The 27180-nt window shown below is 44.3% G+C and overlaps 2 long non-coding RNA genes across 4 annotated transcripts in view; both read right to left on the reverse strand.

The window, feature by feature from the left end:
• LOC119567102 overlaps positions 1–27180 on the reverse strand; it is an 85405-nt gene that overhangs the window by 39562 nt on the left and 18663 nt on the right. The window lies entirely within an intron of this gene.
• Positions 1542–2695, reverse strand: LOC122461743. The gene is made up of 2 exons (XR_006283893.1): positions 2445–2695; positions 1542–1935 (listed from the first exon to the last, which is right to left on the reverse strand). It is a non-coding gene; the product is annotated as an uncharacterized LOC122461743 (long non-coding RNA).

Below are 27180 nucleotides of genomic sequence, written 5' to 3' on the forward strand. Positions count from 1 at the left end.
GAAGAAAAGATTGAGACATTTCTGTAGGTAATGACTAGCCTATGCAGACGGGACAAATTCTCATGCAAGAATGGGTAAGTGCACTAACCTGAGGCATCGGAACTACGGGACAGATTGTGCCTGACCATAACAGGGTCATGCATAAAAACAAGGGGTGTAAGAACCCCCAGGTCCCCAGTGTGAATGCATTAGCACTGCCTGGAACTTGGGGCGAAGCATGAGGGAGAGAGAAGGGATTTGGTGCTGTCCTCCTTTCTAGTAGGTGGGTGCAGAGGGAATTGCAGAGCGGTCTGTTGCCCATCATGGTGGTACCTAAGCACCTTGCAAAAATAAGTTGTGTAATGAACTATCCCTGCTTCTCTCCCCCACCCCTGGGCAGCGGGAGGGTCAATATATACTTACTATGGAGGAGGGATGGAGTCACAGTGGTTGAGGCTCCACTTCCCCTCTCCCCCGAAAGGGGCAGAGCCAGAAGCAGAGGGTGAGAAGCAGGAATAATAAATGATCCAGCGAGTTAAATCTGCTTCCCGAAGCATTATCTCTTAGTCCTTTCTGCAGCTGCTAATGCTCAGCTGTGGGGAGAGGGATCCTAGAGCTGGTCCATGGCATGTAGACCCTCCGGCAGTGCAGAAAGCAGCTCATCCACATGGAAGCTCCAGGATGGGAATAGAGTTTGGGGATGACCTTCACAGTTCATGGACTACCCCTTAGCTCCTCCCCATGAGGACAGCACCAAACAGAAGCTCTCCTATCGACTGGGAAAGCGAGCAGTGCTTTAGTACATATTAGTCAGTTAACCCTAACGGGGACCCTTCGAATGACCACAGTCAGCTAATCTGTTTGTACACATCACTAACTTGGTCTACAAGGTACAACATGATGTTTAAAAACATGCAAACACGACCTATTTTCCTAGTCTAGACATGTCCTGAAAGGTCTGTTTCCTTGGTCCTCTGCTCCACTCCCCTTGGTTTTCTTTGAGACTGTCCAATGTGCCATTACTCTGCATCATTTTCTCATGGCCATGCTGAATATACACAAAGAAACCCATTAGTCACAACTCCTTCTCACTAGAAGTGCTATTGAGAACAAAAAAGTAATTGCATTGTGGCTGTTATACTGTGTTCTCTTACAATAAATTCACCCCTGTGCAGAGAGCCAGTACAAACCTATGCACCACTTAAGACCATTTTGAATCTTCAAACCAAGGCTGAAGTGGTATATAGATCTTGTGCTGGCCCTCTGGATAGGGATGAGTTTCATCCTTATTGACTATCTGTGTGAAAGTTATTGATCCTATTAGTGCTAATGGAAAAATATCTAAAATGCAAGTCATTTTCTATAAATATTAGATTGAAGACCTACAGCTGGAATATCTATGATTAATGTTTTACTGAAGCATGTGAAATGTTTTGGCACTTTCCCTTCATAAAACTGAAATTGAAACCAGCTTCAGGGTACATGACCAAAACAAAAACAGCTGTCAAAGAACCAAGTAGCAGTCCAAAAAGCTAAACACCATATACAGATGTCCATACAACTAGAAGAAAAAAAAGTATATTTTAGCATGTTAAGCAACTAGATTTGCCTTAAAATGTGGGCTCTTACTAAAAATGTTGTGTTAAAACAATTATGCCATTTTCCAAATCACCCACCTTAAGAAAAACAGAGTAGTAATCTAGCATAAAGATGCCAGAGAGATTAAAAATCAATTTGCACATTTTAAACCAGAAACTGGATGATTTCTATTTTAAAATTTCAAATTAAGAGATTGAGGATTTTCTAAGCTTTGAAATGAACAGGTCTTGTTTCCTATAATGCAGATGAAGGTTCTGATGCTGCAATGCTTTTGTCAGATGAGGAGTCCCATTAACTAATCACACAAATCAAGGCTTGCAAGGTGCAGACAAGCTGTTCTATCTGTTGTGTGTTATTCTGCAAATGAAATAAAGAAGGTCAGTTTACCCATAGTCATTTGATTCACAGAACTGTTATGGGATGTGGCTTAAGTAACTAACAAGTGCAAACAGCTACTGTTGCAGACATATGCCAATGGAATTCAAGATCGACTTTAAAACTACCAACGCCCAAATCCTACTTGCGTTATCAGTTGGATGGAATTATGCAGGTGATTAAGGTGAGCAGATTTGGCCCTTCCAAGGAAATCACATTGGTTCCCAAGGAGAACTGTAACAATGGGCCAAATTCTGTCCTCAGTTATGCTAATGCCACTTTATTGACTACATTTTCTTTTGCACAGGTGTAAAAGAGGGCAACATATGTCCCAGTATTAGGGATACAAGTATCCCTATCACTGGTAGCTGACCCTGTATAAAGTGAAAAGAAATATGTTTGAATTTCATTCATATGCAAAACAGAACATTCATAAACAGAACAGGTATTAACTTGAAGCTACCAGGAAGTAAAGGCTGACTTCTAGCAACCTGAGTGCTGTCTCAGTTCAGAGCAACTGCCCCTTTTTTTTCCTCTCAGTGGTCCAGCAAGGACACCCACTCTCAGGCTTCCAACTCTTGACATTGCCTCTCTTGGCTGGAGACCTGCGTCTCACTCCCTTCTGACTGGAGTGTCTCCAGGCTGTACAGTTTCCTGCCTTCCTTGTGTTATTCCCAGTAGAGCCAGGTGTGGTGTTCAGATGTTGCTTGTAAGTATTAGAATTGGGAGCACTGGCTGCTGGGAGTCTGAAAGGACAGGAAACAGGAAGGAGGGGGGAGGAGTTGAAGAGGCTGGGGGAAAGCTACTGAGGGTACAGCAGCAGCTTGGAAAAGAGGTTTCCACTTTAAAAAATAAAGCCCTGGTGAAGTTTGTTAGTACGTTGCCTGGCTACTACAACATTTTGGCAACGAGGATGGATCTTCTGCCTCTGAACCCACCTGCACCCTTTCTACAAAGCCCAGGTGAGCCTCCAATTGCATTTACTGCCTGGATCCATATGTTTGAGACTTATCTGCTTGCAATCAGTGCTACAGAGATTTCTGAAGTAAGAAAGCGTGCTCTGCTAATCCACTGCCTTGGAGCAGAAGGGCAGAATATATTTTTACACCTTTCCCCTTGCAGGCGATAAATATGAGACTGCACTCACTGCATTAAAGAACTTTTTTGTACCAAAAGTGAATGTGGTAGCTAATCGCTACAGATTTCGCCAGTGTGAGGAGAAACCAGGGGAGACTATTATGCAGTATATTGCTTCCCTGAGGAGTCTGGTTGTAACTTGTGACTTTGGGAATAGGGCAGATGAGATGATTAGAAACCAGATCATTGAGAAAACAACCATGCTTCATGTAAGAGAACGTTTACTTCTAGAACCACAACTTACACTAGAAAAAGCAATAACCATTGCTACCCAGATTGAGTCAGCTACAGCTGAAACCAAAATAATGAGCATGGATACAGGAGGCACAGTCCAGGCTGTGACTCCTTTGCAGAAAAGTTCACTATCGCTGCAGACAAACAATTACAAGAGGAAAACTAATGAAAAACCACCAAATCAGCAAATTCAGAATACAGTAAAAGCATGCTTTCGCTGTGGATCCCCACAACACCTTGCAAGCTACACAGGATGTCCGGCAAAAGGAGCTCAGTGCAATCATTGCAAAAAGATTGGGTATTTGCTAAAGTATGTCGCAGCAGACAGTTCAATCAACAGATGCATGCAGTTACAATACCAGATGTTACTGTGCTGAGCGTGGACAAAATCACTACTGTACATATTCCAGAACAAATAAAATGCATGGTAAATGTTTCCGCCATACCCTCAGGCAAATCACACTCTATTCAGCTAATGTTGGACACTGGCTCAGCCGTATTTATTCTACCTGATTCCATCTATTTACATTACTTTAAAGATGTGCCTCTCACTGAACCCAAGCTTCATTTGGTGTGCTATTTGAAAAACCATATTCCAGTATGTGGCTGCCTGCCAGCAATAGTTACTTTTGGTGATTGCTGTGTAACTGCAGAGTTCTACATTGTCCACAAAGGCACTTCTATTCTTGGCAGAGATTTATTGGCTGCTTTAAATCTTAGGATAGTTAAATGGATGAATTGATCTTCCTCAGCAAAGCACTTTTGCGGTACACATACCAGTTTCAGCTGGGACCCAACATCTGGTTGAGGAGAAACTCGGCTGTGCTTATGGGTTTCTGCATAAAGTTAAAATGCGGAATAATGTGATGCCTGTACGACAGAAATTACAGCGCTTACCATTTTCAGTCAGGGAAGCTGTTTCAGAGGAACTTAGAAAACTTGTTCAAGAGGATATTATTAACTCCTCGGAATGGGTTTCACCTATAATAGTGACGCAGAAGAAGGGTGGAGGCATTTGCCTTTGTGTGGACTTAAGGGAGCCAAATAAAGCTATTGTGATTGACAGCCATCCTCTTCCTCACATAAAAGAAGTATTTGCAGAACTCCGTGGAGCAAAGATGTTTTCTACTCTTGATTTGCAGAGCGCAAACCACCAGGTTATGTTGCATGAAGATAGCAGAGACCTCACCGCATTTATTACACATGCAGGACTATTCCGTTTTAAACGTGTTCCATATGGTCTCACATCAGCCCCAAGTGCCTTCGAAAAATGATGTAATTGATTTTGAAGACTCAACATGGAGTTCAGTGCTATTTGGATGATATTATCATGTTTGGAAATACTTTGGAGGAGCATAACAACAACCTGCAGTCTGTACTAAACTGCATCAGCAAAGCAGGCCGCAAGCTCAATAGGTCCAAATGCAAATTTAGACAAACTGAACTCTCCTTTCTGGGGCATACAATTTCACAGGCTGGACTAAAACCTGATCCGGCTCATATCCTGGCAATTTCAAATGCTCCTCCTCCAACAGATTTGCAAACCTTACATTGCTTCTTGGGTCTTACCTCCTGGTATACAAAATTCATTCCCAGTTATGCTTCTGTCATTGAACCGTTATGAGAATTACTACGGGGAAGTTCAACCTTAGTGTGGACAACAAATGCACAAGCTAGTTTCAAAACGGTGAAAGACTTGATTGTACATAGTCCAGTACTTGCACTATTCAGTCCTGCTTTGCCCACAACTGTAACTACTGATGCTTCTGATTATGGACTTGGGGCTGTCCTCACACAACTTCATGAGGACAACACAGAGAGGACTGTTGCATTTGCTTCAAGGACACTAAGTAATGCTGAGAGGAAATATTCTACAGTTGAAAAAGAAGCACTTGCTTGTATCTGGGCTACTGAAAAATGGAGAACTTACCTGTGGGGCCGCACATTCAAGTTGCGCACAGACCACAGCCCTTTGACAATGTTGCTCACCACTAAAGAACTGGGAAGAGCAGGATACTGTATTGCTAGATGGTCTGCAAGACTACTTTCTTTCAATTATGAACTGGAATATAAGCCTGAAAACCAAAATGTGGTAGCCGATTGCCTTTCTCACCTGCCTTTGCCTTCACCAGATGGTCCACCGGAGGATGAGGATGTAGTAGTTGCGCTTATTACAAGCAGTCTCACTGCAGTTACAAGAGAACAATTCCAAGCTGCTTGTTCAGCGTGTCCAATTCAACAAAAACTATGGGAATTTCTGACAAAGAGATGGCCCAGTAACCCTAAAAACCTTGACCCAGTTTTGCTGCCTTATTTTAGAGTTCGGGATGAACTTTCTTTGCTCGATAGCTGTGTGCTACGAGGTACACACCGACTATTTGTGCCAGAAGAATTAAAGTCAAAACTCATACACCTGGCACACGATACTCATCAAGGACTACGGACCAAACAACGACTACGGGATCCGTACTGGTGGCCAGGGATGGACTCTCAAACTGAAGCACTCATAAAATCCTGTGTCACTTGCCAAATGCATGATAAGAAAGCAGTGACATGTACCCCTCCATTACAGCCTGTTCCTCTTCCTGAATCTGCATGGGAAAAAGTGGCGATTGACATTGTAGGACCCTTTGATAGTTCTTCAATTGACTGTCGTTATGCCATCACCTTAATAGACTATTTCAGTAAATGGCCTGAGCTAGCGTTTACATTGCAAATCTCTTCTGCTACAGTAATTAAGTTCCTCTCTTCAGTTTTTAGCAGGGAAGGTAACCCCAAAGAACTGGTTTCAGATAATGGTAGTCAATTTACTTCCCTGGAGTTTGAAACTTTTTTAGCAGAGAGGAACATTTTACACAGAAGGTCATCCCTATACTACCCTCAAGCCATTGGGGAAATCAAATGGTTTAACAGAAGTTTGAAAGAGAGTTTGCTTTCTGGAACTGGAAGGGCGATTGTAGATAACCTTCACTACTGATTTCTTGCAAGCATACCGGGCTACACGACATGCCACAATGCAAAGATCACCTGCAGAGTTACTGCATAGGAAACAGATGAATGCTAAAATGAACATTGCTGGATTGTTAAAGGCACGACCTGAGGCCCCAACCGAGCATGATGTGAGAAAAACAGTTGAACAGAACCAAGGAAAGTATAAGGCTTTCACAGACAAGGGGCGGGGTGCTGAGGAACCAAAGTTTCAGTGTGGTTCCTTTGTTAGAATATGAAAACCTGGAATTTTACGCAAAGGGGACCGTAAATTCACAGCTCCTCTTAAAATCATAGGTGTAAGGTCCCTTCTTCTCTATCGACTTTCTGATGGGTGGGTATGGAACGCTTCTTATCTTGTACCTGCCTATGCACCAAGAGGAGATTATGCCAACACCCAGTCTGTATTGGATGTCTTCACCGTAGTATCAACACAACAAGACATTGCACTGGAACCAGGGCTTGAGAGACGGCCTGTCAGACCCAGATGACCACCTGTCTGGACTACAGACTATGTTATGTAGTATCTATAGTGTTTTTAGTGTAATATTTCTGTCAACAATATAGTGCCTTGTTTCCTATTTGTTCCTGTGGTTAGAACAACGTTTATTGTAATTGAGAGAGTTTCTTAAGAGTGGAGGGAATGTGGTGTTTAGATGTTGCTTGTAATTATTAGAATTGGGAGGACTGGCTGCTGGGAGTCTGAAAGGACAGGAAACAGGAAGGAGGGGGAGGAGTTGAAGAGGCTGAGGGAAAGCTACTGAGGGTGCAGCAGCAGCTTGGAAAAGAGGTTTCCACTTTAAAAAATAAAGTCCTGGTGAAGTTTGTTAGTACCTTGCCTGGCTACTACAACACCAGGCTTCCCAAGCACACCTGCTTGCTTTCTCTTCAGAGATGGCGACAGTGTGACTGCCCCGAGCACAGAAATTTTTATGCAAGCTATTTTATTCTTAAGATAAAAAAACCCATACACACATGCTAATATGTGTACCAGAAATCACCTCAACTCTAACATGGGCTCTGGCAGGAGCTGTCCCGCAAAACCTACAAATGGATCTCTTCTATGGAGACAAGTTCATAAAAGCCTCAGCTCAGGATGAATACAGTCTTATGGGACCTCACTAGGCTCAGTCCTTCCAACCCTTCCCTAAGGAATGGGACCCTCCATGGACCAATGATCTTGTCCATTTACTGTGTCAGGAAGAAAGGCCCTGAGCCTGCTTAAAACCAAGATATTTATCTAAAAATCCTTTGTCCGTTGGTCTCTGGAGAATCCAGTTGTAACTGGGATATGCACTCCTCTCCAGAGGGGTGGCTTGCAAGGCCTGATAACTGGAGGAATTACATTAACATTCCCCTCCTACTAGAGGAGTTACATACAGTTCCACAATAAGAACTACACAATTTCATTTTTAATACAATGGATCCCAAAAGGTATCAAACCTAACTCAATGAGGTTTAACTCAATTGAATGAAGTTGATCTTAATTCCATAAGGTTTGTCCAGGATGTTGTAGGATAGAGCCCATCTGTCACAAATACGTCTTGTTATGGGCAAGGCTTCCAGGAATCAGCAGAGATTTAAACTGACAGGTGGACTAGCCTTGTCCCACTGAAGTCAATGGGAGCTTTGTTGATGACTCAAATGGTAACGGAACATGGACTTCGATGTTGTGCAAGTGTTGCCATTTGCCGATTCTTTCTCTGGAGTTAGACAATGCAGAGGAATCTTATAAATACTGCCATGTAGGGAGTAATCTGGCTTACTAACTTAGGGAACTGATTCAACACTCACCTAGATTTGATCCTGCAGACTCTTCTGCATGTGTTTAACTTTATACCCAGGAGCAGTCCTCTTGAGGTTAGTGCCGCAGGACTAGGGTCAGAGAGAGGAGAGAGCCACCTGCTGAATCCTCAGCTCTACTTCTTACAGCTCCTAGCATCAGCTTCCATAAGCCGTTGACCATGGTGTAGCTATTCAATTATAACTGGCTCTCCTAGTTTTTTATGTAGCAGATTTCAATGTTGATTTCTCGCTCAGTTATTTTTAACACTAAGCTACAGTGTTTTCAGCTAATTGGAACATTAAGGAAAACCAATATCAACAAAACATAGTTGTTCATGTATAGTCTTTGGCACAAACAAACCGTGTTTTCAAGTGTGTTTAAAAAATGCTCCTCGCAATTTTTATTAAAACAGGGTTAAAAAACCATCTCCAGCACAAAATTTGGCAGCTGACCCACAATCAAATTGCTGTGGCTGTGTCAGCTCCTGCCTTTAGGGAGCCTTTGTAAGTCTTGGTCACAATATGACAATCATTTTGGCAAGTAAAAACAAGAAGGGTTGGGTGGTAGGAAATCATGTGATTTTTTTTAAGATGCTGCTTTCCAAAGAGAGGCACGAAACCATCATAATGAATGCTAACTGCCAGGCTCCAGGGCTTCCCCAGAGTGCAGGCAGGAAGGGTATCAAAGCAGTGTGTTTTAATGGGAATGCTACGATATCTTCCTGGCACAAACTAGCAGGAGCCTGGTGGCATTCCAATGACACACAGCAAAACATCACTTCCAGCATCCCCCCCCCCCCTCCCCCAACTTAAAACCAATTTTGCTATTTTTTTGCTCTAGTGTGGTGTCATACATTGAAACACAAAACTCTAATTATAAATAGACCAGCAGTTCTCAAACTTCATTGCACCGTGACCCCCTTCTGACAACAAAAATTACGACATGACCCCAGGAGGGTCCCACCTGAACCCTGCTGCCTCGGGGCAGGGTGGGTAAAGCCCAAGCTCCACCGCTCTGGGCAGGGGGCCAAAGCTGAAGCCGAAGGACTTCAGCCACAGGCAGGAGGCCTGTAACTTGAGCCCTGTTGTCCAGGGCTGAACCCCTCAGGTTTTGGCCCTGGGTGGTGTGGCTCAGGCTTCAGCCCTGGGACCCAGTAAGTCTAAGCCAGCCCTGGCAACCCCATTAAAATTGGGTTGCAACCCACTTTTGGGTCCCAACCCACAATTTTAGAACTGCTGAAATAAATATAGGTCAAGCCTGTGCTGAATTTAGGCAGGGAGGGTCACCTGGTGGACAGAGAAGAGTGGAACTGGATGCCAGTGTTGTAGTCCTGATCTGACCACTGCTTTACTATGTGACCTGTGGTAATTCACTGAGCCTGTGTGTGCTGTAGCTTTCTCATCTGTAAAATGGGAGATGAATTTCTACCTCAGGCAGGTATAGTGAGATGGAGTTCATTTTTTGTAAAGAAAAATTCCTATTGACTTCACATGGTGCCAGGATTTCACCCTTTGAGTTCTTTGGATAAAGTCACTATTACTAAAATGTTTTGCAAAACATTCTTGTCATAAATATAAAGGGAAGGGTAAACCCCTTTAAAATCTCTCCTGGCCAGAGGAAAAATCCTCTCACCTGTAAAGGGTTAAGAAGCTAAAGGTAACCTCGCTGGCACCTGACCAAAATGACCAATGAGGAGACAAGATACTTTCAAAAGCTGGGAGGAGGGAGAAAAACAAAGGGTCTGTGTCTGTCTGTATGATGATTTTGCCGGGGACAGAACAGGAATGGAGTCTTAGAACTTAGTAAGTAAGTATAGCTAGGTATGTGTTAGATTATGATGATATAGCTAGCTAGGTATGCGTTAGATTATGATTTCTTTAAATGGCTGAGAAAATAGCTGTGCTGAATAGAATGAATATTCCTGTCTGTGTGTCTTTTTTGTAAGTTAAGATTTTGCCTAGAGGGATTCTCTATGTTTTGAATCTAATTACCCTGTAAGGTATCTACCATCCTGATTTTACAGAGGTGATTCCTTTTTACTTCTATTAAAAGTCTTCTTGTAAGGAAACTGAATGCTTTTTCATTGTTCTAAGATCCAAGGGTTTGGGTCTGTGGTCACTTATGCAAATTGGTGAGGATTTTTACCAAACCTTCCCCAGGAAGTGGGGTGCAAGGGTTGGGAGGATTTTGGGGGGAAAGATGTTTCCAAACTATGTTTTTTCAGGAACCCAGATAAAGTTTGGTGGTGGCAGTGGAAGTCCAAGGGTAAAATAGTTTGTACCTTGGGGAAGTTTTAACCTAAGCTGGTAAAAGAAAGCTTAGGAGGTTTTCATGCAGGTCCCCACATCTGTACCCTAGAGTTCAGAGTGGGGAAGGAACCTTGACAATTCTCTCTCTGCCCCCCAGCTACTGAGGTTCTGCAAAACTAAAATTGTCCCAGGGTTTTGCTCAGCATAAAACAGTAGAAGTAAGGAGTTGTGTGAAAAAGGTAGTGATAAGAAACTCCTAGCACAAAGCAGCCAGGATGGAGAGGTAGAGAATCTTTGTCAAGAATTATAACATTCAAAAACCAGTCAGAGAACACTTCAATCTCTCTGGTCACTCGATTACAGACCTAAAAGTGGCAATACTTCAACAAAAAAACTTCAAAAACAGACTCTAACGAGAGACTGCTGAATTGGAATTAATTTGCAAACTGGGTACAATTAACTGAGGCTTGAATAGAGACTGGGAGTGGATGGGTCATTACACAAAGTAAAACTATTTCCCCATGTTTATCCCCCCCCCCCCCCCCCCCCCCCACTGTTCCTCAGACGTTCTTGTCAACTGCTGGAAATGGCCCACCTTGATTATCACTACAAAAAGTGCCCCCCCCCCCAGCTCTCCTGCTGGTAATAGCTCACCTTAAGTGATCACTCTGGTTACAGTGTGTATGGTAACACCCATTGTTTCGTGTTCTCTATGTATATAAATCTCCCCACTGTATTTTCCACAGAATGCATCCGATGAAGTGAGCTGTAGCTCACGAAAGCTTATGCTCAAATAAATTTGTTAGTCTCTAAGGTACCACAAGTACTCCTTTTCTTTTTGCGAATACAGACTAACACGACTGCTACTCTGAAATTTGTCAAGGTCCTAATCTAGGTCTTTGCTTTGGGAATGAACTTCCATTGGATGGTCCACAGCCTGCCCCACTGCTATGCTTCACACAGGTGCGTGGGCTGTGGCACTGAAGCATGAACCATCCCAGGAATTCTCCTGCTCCCTAGCCTTCTCCATTTACCCACAGAGAAGGAAGTGGAAAATTGCCCTCTTTCCCCAGGGCCGTTGATTGAGCTGTCAGGTGCAAGAGAGGAAGGGCAGGGTGTAAAAAATGAGATGGGGACAGGATAATGCGACAGCAGGGAAAACAAATAAGGCCTCCTAAAATCCACCAGACCAACAGGAGAATCCATTAAAAGCCAGCATGTTCTCAGCCAAGCCAAGACACCCAGTTAGCTAACTCTCACCGATCACCAGACACTGAAGGACCGTCTGTCCTGGAACAGAGAAGCCAGACACTAGATCATCATGTTACTGATGGATTTACTTAGGCAGCCTGGAGGACTTCTCCTCTGCTCTTTTCCAGCAGGAAGCCTCCGGACCTAGTCCACCCTGTCACAAGAACAAACAAGATAAAAAGGGAGTGAGCTCCGACCCACGCTTCCGTGTCAAAGCTTTTGACACGGTCTCCCACAGCATTCTTGTCAGCAAGTTAAGGAAGTATGGGCTGGATGAATGCACTATAAGGTGGGTAGAAAGCTGGCTAGATTGTCGGGCTCAACGGGTAGTGATCAATGGCTCCATGTCTAGTTGGCAGCCGGTGTCAAGTGGAGTGCCCCAGGGGTCGGTCCTGGGGCCCGTTTTGTTCAATATCTTCATAAATGATCTGGAGGATGGTGTGGATTGCACTCTGAGCAAATTTGCGGATGATACTAAACTGGGAGGAGTGGTAGATACGCTGGAGGGGAGGGATAGGATACAGAAGGACCTAGACAAATTGGAGGATTGGGCCAAAAGAAATCTGATGAGGTTCAATAAGGATAAGTGCAGGGTCCTGCACTTAGGATGGAAGAATCCAATGCACCGCTACAGACTAGGGACCGAATGGCTAGGCAGCAGTTCTGCGGAAAAGGACCTAGGGGTGACAGTGGACGAGAAGCTGGATATGAGTCAGCAGTGTGCCCTTGTTGCCAAGAAGGCCAATGGCATTTTGGGATGTATAAGTAGGGGCATAGCGAGCAGATCGAGGGACGTGATCGTTCCCCTCTATTCGACCCTGGTGAGGCCTCATCTGGAGTACTGTGTCCAGTTTTGGGCCCCACACTACAAGAAGGATGTGGATAAATTGGAAAGAGTCCAGCGAAGGGCAACAAAAATGATTAGGGGTCTAGAGCACATGACTTATGAGGAGAGGCTGAGGGAGCTGGGATTGTTTAGTCTGCAGAAGAGAAGAATGAGGGGGGATTTGATAGCTGCTTTCAACTACCTGAAAGGGGGTTCCAAAGAGGATGGCTCTAGACTGTTCTCAATGGTAGCAGATGACAGAACGAGGAGTAATGGTCTCAAGTTGCAATGGGGGAGGTTTAGATTGGATATTAGGAAAAACTTTTTCACTAAGAGGGTGGTGAAACACTGGAATGCGTTACCTAGGGAGGTGGTAGAATCTCCTTCCTTAGAGGTTTTTAAGGTCAGGCTTGACAAAGCCCTGGCTGGGATGATTTAACTGGGACTTGGTCCTGCTTTGAGCAGGGGGTTGGACTAGATGACCTTCTGGGGTCCCTTCCAACCCTGATATTCTATGATTCTATGATTCTATGATTCCCTGAAATCCATTAAGGACCTATAAAAAGAAAAGACTTTCCAATCACTGCTGATGAAAAAGTTCTCAGACCTCAAAGAATCTCAGGCATTGGTATTTTTCTCATTTAGGAGATGTCAGAAATGAGGTGATTGTCAGCTGTTTCTCCCATACCCATTTTATCCCTTTTGGTCTCTGCTGTTGTACTCTGGTCCTCTTCTGCTTCTTGTCTTTAAACTTTACAGTGCAAATGGGACAGAAATTAAAAGAGCAGTTATGAGTGATACACACCACAGTCTAAGATTTGTATTTATTATACAGCACATAATAACAATGGTATTGTTTGTTTGTTTGTGTGTGTGTGTGTGTCTGTGGGGAGGGGTTGTTTTTATTTTGTTCTGCTACCATACCATAGAAGTATGAGAATTGAGAGCAGGGAAATAGACATTTGCAAATGAGTAAAAAGCTTTCACTGAATATTAAAAACACTCTTGTGACTCAACTGTGTTTAGAACCGAATTCAGCTTTTTTTGCAAAAGCTGAAATACTAACAGGTTTGATGAAACAGCCCATGCATATACATGATCACAGTTGGCACTAACTGAAACATTATAGGCATTGCCATGGAAATTGAGGAAAGGAAAGCCAGTGCCAGTACACGTTAGATATCTCCCAGGAATTTAGTTGGGCTAATGGTTATGTTTCTATTGAAGTTACCAGCTAATTGCTGCAGGGTTTCCTTACAGAACTAATAGTAGTCTAATGGCTGTTCTTAGTCAATATCATTAGACTCCCATAGCATTCCTTGCTGCATATAACATTTATACCCATTCTGTAATGGTAGCTACAGTGGCTACTGAGGCAAGCAGAACACTGGTTCTCTGACCTCTGCGGACTGTGAGATGTAGAACATGCCCACCCAGCCACTGAGACTGGAAAACACAAGGAGAAGCAAACACAGATTTCAGGTAGCAGATGCAAATCAGAAGCTGAAGACACGGAGAAGGAACTATTTTCTGACCAAGCAGCAGTTGCGTGATCAGAAGGCCCGTGAGCTTTACTAATTGGCTACATTGGTTTGTGCTTTTTATTTCCAGCTGGTATCATCTTGTATTTAAATTGGCTTTAAAAAAAAACCCAACAACATAAAAGGAAGATGTCACAGTAGCCAAAGCCAGTTGTATGACAAAGGTTATGGAGCTTTTGTAACTCTGCCTCATGTCACACGATGGGGATGAGGAAATAAAACAGACTCCTTCCAGCACTCTGGAAGTCACGCCTTTATTACACAGTCCAGAAGCTTTAGTTTTTGCACAACACAATCAAACATCAGTTTTTAAGGCCGCTCAATATATGTCACTAAGTCAAGGCAGCAAAGAAAACAGATTGTACATCTTTGACAGAGTTTCTCTCACTGAATTAGTAGTCTCCCAACTAACAGAAATATTTCTGTGCACAGGTAATTTCTAATCTGTTGCTTATATAGTGGTTCGACAACTACGCCACAGCTGTTCATAATTATTTTAACTGGAAAAAAACCCATTACACATCACCTCAAGCCAATTTTGTTGTTTAATACAGTCTATCAACTGTGACAGATGTGGACAGCAGGTAGATTTCACTGCAGTAAGGGTGACCCATGATGAACTAATGCTGGCTGCTACTCCCTTCATGCCATTTTCAGTTGGCAAATGGCTTCTTCTCTCCCATGCTCCTTGTTGTATTTACCACCAGCTTCTTTAGGCTATCACGTCTTAAAGGCAACATTTGTGTTTCCGTGATACTCCAGTGGCACACATTTTAGACATACTTCACAGACAAACAGCCCTCGTTTGGAAAGTGCTCCTTAGAACGCTGACTCCACTTGTGGGGTTTCAGGACAGATACATTGTCATGCTTCCAGTACGCTGACCTATTCATCCAGTAAGCTGCTCAATGGACAGCATCAGCACAACACAGCATCAAATACTAAAACTCACTTTGTACAGTGTAATGAAAGCATTGTCTACACAGTTACAATAGGATTATGGCATGTAGTACAAAAATCCACACTCCTAGCTCTGTAACTAGCTAGTTGATCCGCTCATACAAAAACCTCCCAACTGGTTTTCCTTTGTGAGAGTTGTGGCATATTGGAAAATTGTGCTGGAATTTGTAGGCTGCCACTTTAATTGTAAGGGGGTTTCCTGTTCCTGCTTGCAGGCTAGGGGATTCTGAGGGAAAGCCTCCCATGAGAGCCAGTCTGGAATGAACCAGCCTGGAACAGGGTGGAATGAATTGTGCCTTTTTGCTTTAGGGAGCAGACTGCTTTGTCTCTCTCAGTTTCTGGTTATTGTATTTTGTGTTAATCTCTGGAGGGTCTAATAATAAAAGTCGTGTTACGTGGCAACCTGCCAGCAACAGCATTAGATGTTTTTAATCTAATCTCTGTGCGTATACCGTGAACATACACAGGAGTGTCCCTCAGTTTAGATCCCCATCCATGCTGATCCACCTCCCTTTTCTGCTATTAAGGGTTGATATCAGAAATGATGACTCAGGAAGCTTGAGGGCATTAGACAATTTTAGTTTTGAAAATAAATCCCCCCCCATGGGATTTGAAAACTTCTGGTACTATTGTTAGTTTATTAATTTTTTTGGGGAGGGGGAAAGGGGGCTTAAGTCTTTCAGCAGGCCACAACTAGGGGGAGGTGTGATGCAGAGAGAACATGACACCAGAATGTCAGTCCCTAGTAATCAGAGAGCTTGATGCCAATCAGGTATTGACTCATTCAGAGGACATAATGGTTACTTCATAGCTTTGTTGTATAATTACCAAAAGACACAGCAGAGGATCGTTATCCACAGTTTCATCACAAGTTCATCTTTCCTTCTGGAGGACACATGGAAGTAGAAACATGGGCATTAGTAAATCTAGATTTTACTCCTGGAACTGAGCAAGTTACAACTTCTGTCTGGCTCAGTTTCCACTCTGTAAAATAGAAATAATACCCATTGCTGATACTGATTTATTCATGCTTATAAAGTACTTTGAGCTCCTTGGATGGGAGGTTTTATAGAAGCACAAAGTATTATAATTATCCCCAAGTCCTCCATCATAGAGAGTTCCATTTCTTTGTTCAGCTTCTGGCTCAGTGCTCTGTTTCCCAGTTCCAGATTTATTTCTCTAAAGGGCCGATGAGCAGAGATGATAGGCTATATCCTTTGCAGCTAGGTCTCTCACCAAGAAATTCAGCTGCATTTAGGCCATCATCCAAAAAGGCATTGAAGTATGTGCTTAACCTTAGGCATGTGAATAGTTCCAAAGAAGTCAGTAGGAGGGTCTTACTGGCTTTCTGGACAAGTTACCAAGATTCACCCAATCTGTTCTCCAGGGATAGCACACGTCCTTACTGGCTGATGAACTGGGCAGCTGTTATCAGGTTATCTGCCAGTTTGCTTTGCAACCAAAGCCCTCGCACTGAGCCATCGTGTGGCTAAATACAGCACCCCTCTCTTCCTTCTGCTCACGGCTGTTTCCCATTCCCTTTGAACTGCAGGCTGACACTGCTGAGTCCTCAGATACTTCTTATCCTTTTTCTTTAGCCAGCCAGGCAGGCAGCAGCACAGGAGCCAGCAAACAGAGCTGTAAACAGGGGCATTTGAGTGGGAGCTCTGTTGGAGGAGAAAGTATTTGGGTTTGGTTTGGTGTTTGTAGGTGTAGAGGCCTGCAGGGGCTTTGTGCTGGGAGAGAAGCTGAGCCCTGATTAGGGCGCGGGGCTTCTCTGACTAGGGGCCCTATAAAGGGAGCCAGCCAGTCAGGCCATGGCACAGGAGCCAGCAAACAGAGCCTTAAACAGGGGAGTTTGTCTTGTGGTGCTTCTTTGGGGTTTGTTTTTTGCTGTGGGTGCTGGTGTGGGGGTGTGGTTTGTGTTTCCCAGATTAGCAGGATTTAGGTGGGAAGGCAATGACAGATACAGAGGCAGCAGTGGGAGTGACCCCTGTAGTGGAAGACACAGTGAGGATGACTGGATGTGGAAGCTGCGGTATGTACATGATTCTGGAGGGGGTACCTGGTAAGAGTTTTGTCTGCATGAAATGCCGCCTGATAGAGCTGATGGAAGAAAAGATCTGAGGATTGGAGATGCAGGTGGAAAGTCCGGTTGAGTTTAGAAGGGGGTTCGAGTGGATTATGGAGCAAAGACATGAGGCAGCTGAAGGGAAAAGCTCAGACTTGCAGATGGAAGCAGGACTGAAGAATTCTGAGGGGAGACTGCTGGGTGAAGAAAATGGACAGTGGAAGCATGTGACTAAGAGAAACAGGCAGAGGAAACGACGGGCTAGTGAAGGAGAAATAGAGCTCAAGAACAGGTTTGCAGAGTTGGAAAATGAAGAAGGGGCTCAGCAGGTGGTCACTGAAGGTGGAAGGGCAAGGAAGAAGAGAAGAGCAGCTAGTCCTATAGGAAAAGGGGAAGAGTCAATGGAGACTACACCAAATATGAGCCCCAGGAGGATACAGGGTGGGTTGAAGAGGATTACAAGGGAGAATAGGAATAGAAAGAACTTGCAGCCAGAGGGAACAGGGGATAGACCGGAGAATCGCACCGTCACCAGGAAAAGGCAGATCTACGTGATCGGGGACTCCTTACTGAGAAGAATAGACAGGCCTGTAACCAGAGCTGACCCAGAGAATAGAAGGGTGTGCTGTTTTCCAGGTGCTAAGATATGGGATGTGGACCTGGGGTTGAAAAGGATCCTAAAGGGAGCGGGAAAAAATCCACTGATTGTCCTTCATATGGGAACAAACGATACCGGTAGATTCTCGCTGGAACATATCAAAGGAGACTATGCCAGGCTGGGGAAGATGCTTAAGGAAATCGAGGCTCAGGTGATCTTCAGTGGGATTCTGCCTGTTCCTAGAGAAGGACAACAAAGGTTTGACAAGATTATGACTATCAACAGATGGCTCCGGCAGTGGTGCTATAAGGAGGGCTTTGGGATGTATGGCCACTGGGAGGCATTCATGGACAGAGGACAGTTCTCTCGGGATGGACTTCATCTGAGTAGGGAAGGAAATAGACTTCTAGGATGGAGGCTGGCACAACTGATTAAGAGAGCTTTAAACTAGGAATTTGGGGGAGATGGTTGGGAGATGTCCAGGTAATCTCCACACCGGATTTTAGCATTGAGAGGGAAGAAAACAAAATAAGAAAGGATACAGCCGTGGGTAGGAGAATGTATATAAGGAGGAAGGGCAGTGTGGATTCCAGTCTAATAGGTTCTACTGGCTGTAGAATGTCTGTGCCTAATTGGGTAAAGAATGTGAGTGAGGCCAAACAGCAAAAATTCAAATGTTTGTACAGGAATGTGAGGAGCCTAGGTAACAAAATGGAGGAACTAGAGCTACTGGTGCAGGAAGTGAAACCAGATATTATAGGGATAATTGAAACATGGTGGAATACTAGTCATGACTGGACAACAGCTATTGAAGGGTATGTGCTGTTTAGGAAAGACAGAAATAAAGGTAAAGGTGGTGGAGTAGCATTGTATATCAATGATGAGGTAGAATGTAAAGAAATAAGAAGCGATGGAATGGACAAGACAGAGTCCGTCTGGGCAAAAATCACATTGGGGAAGAAAACTACGAGAGCCTCCCCTGTGATAGTGCTTGGGGTGTGCTATAGATCGCCGGGATCTAATTTGGATATGGATAGAGCCATCTTTAATGTTTTTAATGAAGTAAATACTAATGGAAACTGCGTGATCATGGGAGACTTTAACTTCCCAGATACAGACTGGAGGACAAGTGCTAATAATAATAATAGGGCTCAGATTTTCCTAGATGCGATAGCTGATGGATTCCTTCGTCAAGTAGTTGCTGAACCGACTAGAAGGGATGCCATTTTAAATTTGGTTTTGGTGAGTAGTGAGGACCTCATAGAAGAATTGGTTGTAGGGGACACCCTTGGTTCAGGTGATTATGAGCTAATTCAGTTCAAACTGAACGGAAGGATAAACAAAAATAAATCTGTGACTAGGGTTTTTGATTTCAAAAGGGCTGACTTTCAAAAATTAAGGAAATTAGTTAGGGAAGTGGATTGGACTGAAGAATTTATGGCTCTAAAGGCAGAGGAGGCCTGGGATTACTTCAAGTCAAAGCTGCAGAAGCTATCAGAAGCCTGCATCCTAAGAAAGGGGAAAAAATTCATAGGCAGGAGTTGTAGACCAAGCTGGATGAGCAAGCATTTCAGAGAGGTGATTAAGAAAAAGCAGAAAGCACACAGGGAGTGGAAGATGGGAGGGATCAGCAAGGAAAGCTACCTTATTGAGGTCAGACCACGTAGGGATAAAGTGAGAGAGGCTAAAAGTCAAGTAGAGTTGGACCTTGCAAAGGGAATTAAAACCAATAGTAAAAGGTTCTGTAGCCATATAAATAAAAAGAAAACAAAGAAAGAAGAAGTGGGACCGCTAAACACTTAGGATGGAGTGGAGTTTAGGGATAATCTAGGCCCAATATCTAAACAAATACTTTGCCTCAGTCTTTAATAAGGCTAATGAGGATCTTAGGGATAATGGTAGCATGACAAATGGGAATGAGGATATGGAGGTAGATATTACCATATCTGAGGTAGAAGCAAAACTCGAACAGCTTAATGGGACTAAATCGGGGGGCCAAGATAATCTTCATCCAAGAATATTAAAGGAATTGGCACATGAAATTGCAAGCCCATTAGCAAGAATTTTTAATGAATCTGTAAACTCAGGAGTTGTACCGTATGACTGGAGAATTGCTAACATAGTTCCTATTTTGAAGAAAGGGAAAAAAAAGTGATGTGAGTAACTACAGGCCTGTTAGTTTGACATCTGTAGTATGCAAGGTCTTGGAAAAATTTTTGAAGGAGAAAGTAGTTAAGGACATTGAGGTCAATGGTAAATGGGACAAAATACAACATGGTTTTACAAAAGGTAGGTCGTGTCAAACCAACCTGATCTCCTTCTTTGAGAAAATAACAGATTTTTTAGACAAAGGAAACACAGTGGATCTAATTTACCTCGATTTCAGTAAGGCATTTGATACAATGCCACATGGGGAATTATTAGTTAAATTGGAAAAGCTGGGGATCAATATGAAAATTGAAAGGTGGATAAGGAATTGGTTAACAGGGAGACTACAGCGGGTCATACTGAAAGGTGAACTGTCAGACTGGAGGGAGGTTACCAGTGGAGTTCCTCAGGGATCGGTTTTTGGGACCAATCTTATTATTACTGACCTCGGCACAAAACGTGGGAGTGTGCTAATAAAGTTTGCGGATGATACAAAGCTGGGAGGAATTGCCAATTTGGAGAAGGACTGGGATATCATACAGGAGGATCTGGATGACCTTGTAAACTGGAGTAATAGTAATAGGATGAAATTTAATAGTGAGAAGTGTAAGGTCATGCATTTAGGGATTAATAACAAGAATTTTAGTTATAAGCTGGGGACGCATCAATTAGAAGTAACGGAGGAGGAGAAGGACCTCTGAGTACTCGTTGACCACAGGATGACTATGAACTGCCAATGTGATATGGCCGTGAAAAAAGCTAATGCGGTCTTGGGATGCATCAGGAGAGGTATTTCCAGTCGAGATAAGGAGGTGTTAGTAGCATTATACAAGGCACTGGTGAGATCTCATCTGGAATACTGTGTGCAGTTCTGGTCTCCCAAGTTTAAGAAGGATGAATTCAAACTGGAACAGGTACAGAGAAGGGCTACTAGGATGATCCGAGGAATGGAAAACCTGTCTTATGAAAGGAGACTCAAGGAGCTTGGCTTGTTTAGCCTAACCAAAAGAAGGTTGAGGGGAGATATGATTGCTCTCTATAAATATCAGAGGGATAAATACCGGAGAGGGAGAGGAATTATTTAAGCTCAGTACCAATGTGGACACAAGAACAAATGAATATAAATTGGCCATCGGGAAGTTTAGACTTGAAATTAGACTAAGGTTTCTAACCATCAGAGGAGTGAAGTTCTGGAATAGCCTTCCAAGGGAAGCAGTGGGGGCAAAAGACCTATCTGGCTTCAAGATTAAACCCGGTAAGTTTATGGAGGCGATGGTATGATGGCATAACATGATTTTGGCAATTAACTGATCTTTAACTATTCATGGTAAATAGGCCCAGTGGCCTGTGATGGGATATTAGATGGGGTGGGATCTGAATTACTACAGAGAATTCTTTCCTGGGTATCTGGCTGGTGAATCTTGCCCACATGCTCAGGGTTCAGCTGATCGCCATATTTGGGGTCGGGAAGGAATTTTCCTCCAGGGCAGATTGGAAGAGGCCCTGGGGGTTTTTCGCCTTTCTCTGCAGCGTGGGGCATGGGTCACTTGCTGGAGGATTCTCTGCACCTTGAAGTCTTTAAACCATGATTTGAGGACTTCAATAGCTCAGACATAGGTGAGAGGCTTATTGCAGGAGTGGGTGGGTGAGATTCTGTGGCCTGATTTGTGCGGGAGGTCCGACTAGATGATCATAATGGTCCCATCTGACCTTAATATCTATGAGTCTATGAGCTGACTCTTGATATTTCAAACAAACTCTACAGGATGCTACCCAGCTACGTGGACTGAAGTGCTCTCCTCCAATCAAATACCTTAATACCTTGCTAAAGGCACATATACAAACAAATACAAGTGTGCTAATGCAACTACCAACTTCAGTGATATTAGACAATAACTTGGTATGGTTTGGTATATAAACATTGATCTCTGTCTTTTAGTCTGAGAAATGCAATATGCACTCCTTAGAAATTCCTTCTGAGGATAGCAAGGGGGTCCCATGGCCTCCAAAGAGACATCTCTACTCAATGTCCAGTTCATCCCCATGACCTAATGCAACAATCAGGTTCCTCACTGCCCTTCAGTCAGCCAGATAATAATTTAAGGGGGTCATAAACTGGCAGCATGGTTCTGGGGCTCCAGCAAGAGTCTGCTGGACAGAAGATTTCCCCCTGCTGCTCCCAACAAGCCCAGCCCTGGTAAGCGAGTACGCTTTGCTTTAGTGATCCAGAGAGAGCTTCCACAAACCGTAGTGCACGAAGATTAAGATGGTGCGACCCAGAGGCTCCTTGGTGCCAGATGGAAAAGAGTTCATTTCTCTGGGTCAGCAAGTCCTATCAGGCCTGATAAACTCACTGCACCCAACACGCTGCTTTCATATTACTTATCCAAAACATGCCTTGTAAGGTATCAGATGAATGCTGATGCCACAGTGGTCATGAATATCATTGTGAAAAGTACGTACTGACACTGTACAAGGAATTGTGTTTTAAAGTCTGAAACAAGGCAGAGTGGAGAAAGAGGGCTTCTGCCAGACAACAGCTTATCTATTCCCCTGTCTATGCTGTACATTAAACATTGTAAAGTCAACAGAAAGGAAGCCCCATTTGCATGTGATGTCAACAGGAAAAGCAGATTAATGTGGGGAGATGTGAAACCAGTCGGGAGGGGTGCGGGAGCACACTGGAATACAAGCAATGGGGGAAGAAGAGTCTTATCTGGTGGCATACGTCAAAAGGACCATTTCAAAGGGTTACTGGACTACAAGAGGAAGGAAGAAGGACTCCTTTCTTATCCTTCACTGAGGAAGCAAAACGGACAGCGCTTTTTGCATTCATGAAAGTTGGATCCTGGCCATGTGGGCTAGTGACGCTGGGAGGTTGCTTTACATGAGAAATTGCTTTAGATAGGGATTTACCCTGTTCAAGTTACGTTTAGACTGACACTAATGTAATCCCTTACGTTTGACATGTAACCTATTGGTTTTATTATCCTTGCTCACTCTCTCTTAATCTTTAAAAATAAACTTACTTTTGTTTGCACTATCAGTAGATTCCAGAGCTGTGTTGTTATGAAGATCTGATTCTGAGGTGTGCCAGCCAAGCTGTGTATACACTGTCTCTTCTAAGACAGTTTACCTGGTTATTTCTATGAGTGTCCAGTGACAGGGGCTGGATGCTACAGAGGGGGATGTTAGCAGAGGGGTTTGGGGGATGGTGTGTGTCTGTCACTAGCCTGCACAAGAGAGGGCAAGGTCTGCAGAGACCTGGAAGTCAGTGGCTGTTTGTGGCCAGCGGCCGCTTGTTTCAGGATGCTGAGCTACAGCTGGCCTGTGGGAAGACTGCTTCACGCTCAAGACAAGGGGTTGTGAGGTGCTGGAAAACCCTGAACACCCCTAGGGAGCATTAGATGGCCGATAGGCTGGCTGATACAATTCCTCCTCTCAATCTGGGGACACAATTTGGGGAGTGGGGCATTAAAGATGTTACTATTTCAATTGTAAGGCTGTAGCCACACTTGCAACAGCTGGGGTCAGGTGTGGGATATAGAATAGTAGAGTATGGGAGATAGGAAGGTCGTTCATCTTCTGTGCATACCAAAGGAGTTTTTTGGCTCTGCACAGCAGGTCAGCTTTTCTTCTGGACAGGCTGATTTGCTGTACAGCCAGTATCCATAACTCTGTGGGACTGGCACGGCCTCAGGGGCCAGGCTTACCTTCTGTTGGATCAGGCTCAGAGTAGTTGAGTATCAAGAATAAAACCTGGGTTGGAGCATGGGAACAAATATTCTTCCATGCATACTGGACTCCTGTCTGCGTGTATGTTACCAGCATTGCCAATAATAATCCCTGCTAGCTCTGTAAATCTGCTGCAGGCACCCCACTGCATGTGCTTTGGGAATACCTGAGAATTAAAAGCTTTCGGGAAAATGTTACTACGCGAATACAAATGATTTTAGGCATTACGCTGCCCAGGAGGCCTCCTTCCCCCAGCCTCCTCTCTGACTGTTATAGGCCATTTATCTGTTGCCTGAGCTGATCCAAAAGATAAGCCGAGATGAGGTGGGTGGGGATTTTGTAATCTTCTCTTGGCGAAGATATTCATTCTTACGGAATTGAAATCGTGTACTTCCCTAAATCATGGGTTGAAGTGTTGGAAGTAAGTAAGCAGACTGTTTGACAATACCTTTTAGTCAGGAGGGCCTGGATCCAAAAAAGCACAATGCTTAACTTTACATGAATAGGCCCATTGGCTCCAGTGCGACAATTTAAAGTGAAGGACATGTTTAAGTGCTTTGCTGGATCATGGCCTAGATTAGATATACACAGAAGGCTGGGGTAGAATGACTGGGACAAATTCTGTTTGCTAACTTATCTGATTACTAGAACCCAATTAAGGGTCCTACTCAGGCAAATAACATCACATGATGGGGTGCTGGGCCGTGCTACACTAATACAATAATAATGAGGTCAGCAGGATCTCTGTGCTGGGTTTGAGCATTACCCACAGCTTTTGCAATATGGTTTCTGCATGTGTCACGTGCAGCTAAATTGCCCCCAACATGAACAATTCTAAAATACAGATGGATCAGGTTATGTCTACACTACAAGGGCCACAGCTGCAGTGGTGTTGTCACGGCAGTGTAGACACTCGCTAGACAACAGAAGAATTCCTAACTTTTTCACAGCCCTGACCGCTGTAAATGTCAATGTAAATTTTAGGTGTAGACCAGGCCTCAGTGTGATCACTGTTTTGTTCTTTTTGTAAAAAGGAAATCATACTTTCTCCATTTCCTCTTTACTTCCTTGCTTCTTCTGAGAAGAAGGATGGTTCAGAAGTTAGGGCCTTAGCTTAGGACTTCAGAGTCCTGGGTTCAAATATCTTGACCCCCAAAGGCTTCCTTTGTGACCATGGGCAGGTTACTTAGGCTATATCTACGCTATGGCTTATGTTGGCATAAATTACGTCGCTCACGGGTGTTATTCCTGAGGACATTCTGCAAGAAAAATTTAAAAATTCTGCTCCAAAAATATAAAAATTCTGTGCACAATATTTTTAAATTCTGCAAATTTTATTTGTCAAATAAATGGGGAGGCTCCAGCATGGCATTGGGGAGCACAGGCCACTGCCTGCATTGAGGTGGGAGATCACTGTGCAGTTCCGCCCCTGGACACAGATTCAGCGGTGAGGTGCACCCAACCCTGACACAACTCAAGGACCAGGCCTTTCCCAGAAACACCCCAGGGCCCTGCCCCTCAGTGCCAGGTGCACCAGGTGTGGGCAGGTAGGCTCAGCAAGGCAGGATCCAAATGTGGAGGGGCTAAGCATGGGGGGATCTAGGTGTGGGTTGAGAGGGTTCTATGTTGGGCAATCTGGGTGTGGGCGGCTCAATAGGGGATCCAGGTCTGGGGGGGGGCTCTTGATGCCCAGGGGCCTGTTGGGGGGTTCTGGGTGCAATGGCAATGGGACTCTGCAGGGCGGTCGAGGTGAAGGTGGTTGGGGCCCAGCAGGGAGGGGTCAGGGTGTGGGAGGGGTAGAGCTTGGCAGGGGTGTGTGGATGTGGGGAGCTTAATGGGGGGTCCAGATGCAGCTGGTTGGGGCTTGGTAGGCTGGAAATCCAGGTGCGGGTGGCTTGTTGGGGTGGTCCAGGTGTAGGGGGAGTGGGGATCATCGGGGGGGGGGTTGGGTGTGTTTGGAGGTCTGGATGCATGGGGGTTGGAAGGATGGGGGAGCAGCTCCCTGTACAGTGATCCCTCCCTCTGCAGCTGAGGAGTGATGGGTGCAGGAAACACAAGGGGGGCGGGGAAGAGTTTGCAGAGCTTCCTACATTCGGGGAAGAAATCTGGGGGTGGGTCTGATAAGGCCCCAGATTCTGTGCAGGGGAAGAGGAAGTCATGTCCTCCCCAGACCAGCTGGGACTAGCAGCTGAGCTGGGCACACGGTAGGAGCCAGCAGCCAGGTCATCCCTAGTCCTGCCTCATGCCCCACAGTGATTTACCTCTCTGCCGGCTGCTCTGGGGACCCAATACTGCTGGCGACGGTCTCATGACTGCTCTTGTGGCTTCCCTTTGCTTCTCCATCAGAAAGTTATTTTTCTGTGGGGAAGCAAAGAAATCTGCGGGAGACATAAATTCTGCACATGCGCAGTGGCGCAGAATTCCCCCAGGAGTAGGTGTGAATCTTCCACCCTAAGCGACATAAGTTGTGCCGACATAAGCGTTCGCTTCTGCCCTTCGCAGAGGTAGTTTTATTATGCCAATGGGAGAGCTCTCTCCCGGCGGCCTAGAGTGCTTTCACCAGACGTCCTGCAGTGGTGCAGCTACATTGGTATAGACAGGGCCTAAATCTCTCTCTGCTTCTGTAAAAATGGGGATAATACTTTTCTACCTGTGCGGATAGATACATTAAAAAACTGGAGTGGGTTGAGATTTACTGAAGAAAAGTACTCTATAAGAGCTAGGTATTATCATGCTCCTCTGTTCTAATCTCTCACCTGGAAACAAGGAAAGCCAGTACCATGTAACCAGGCAGCTCTCCATGCACCACCAGTGGTCCAAGCACCATAGTTTGGGAAATTTTGACCTAGCTAAAGGTGGGGTTTCAAAATTCTGTATTGCTTCACCCCTTAGATTGGCCATCTCAGCATCTTCATTAGACACATTGATTCTCACATTTTAACTTGGGTCTCCTATACTCCTTTGACATATTACCACTTGGAACAATGTTTTTAGTCTGGGGAGCTGTAAACAGCATTACTGGAGGCATACCCATGATTGATAGGAAAAAACAAATTGGCCATTGGCAATCTCCCTTCAAAAGTATGCTCACTGGTGGTCTTGGACCACACTCATAAGAAATGTCAGACCACCATGATGCAAATGTCCTGAAAACCTGGTACATAATTCAGAGTATATTTCAGGGTTCACTGCTGGGATCCTGCTCTCCCTAATGCCTAGCCATTGTGTCTCTCATTATACTATATATATATATACATAACCAGGACCGAGCAGTCAGATGTATGACCTGTCAGATAATATTTGATGGAGCAGATGAAAAGTTAGGCCAGAAGTGACATGCTACTCATTGAAATGAAGGACATGTCATACACGATTTCCTCCTCATCTCAGGCTCTGTCATTTTGCCCCACCGTCTGGCATGTGATAATACATGTCAACTGCAGTGGTTCCTGTTTCATGCACAACATCTGTTTATAGTTCACCGCTTAGATGAACAAGACACCGAAGTCGTACAAGACAGCTGGGAGAGAGGATATGTAATTTAAAACTGTTCTGCAATGAGGGAAAACTGAAGAGGAATACGGCAAGAAAGAAATGTTATGGGCCGGGCCAGCCATTTAGCATTGCTCATCTGAGCTGTTGACATTGCAAGGGGGTTCCTCAAAACAGTTTGCTCTGAGCTGTTATGTGTCAGGTGGGCTAT

This window comes from Chelonia mydas, chromosome 9 (genome assembly GCF_015237465.2).
Source record: "Chelonia mydas isolate rCheMyd1 chromosome 9, rCheMyd1.pri.v2, whole genome shotgun sequence".
Taxonomy (NCBI): domain Eukaryota; kingdom Metazoa; phylum Chordata; order Testudines; family Cheloniidae; genus Chelonia; species Chelonia mydas.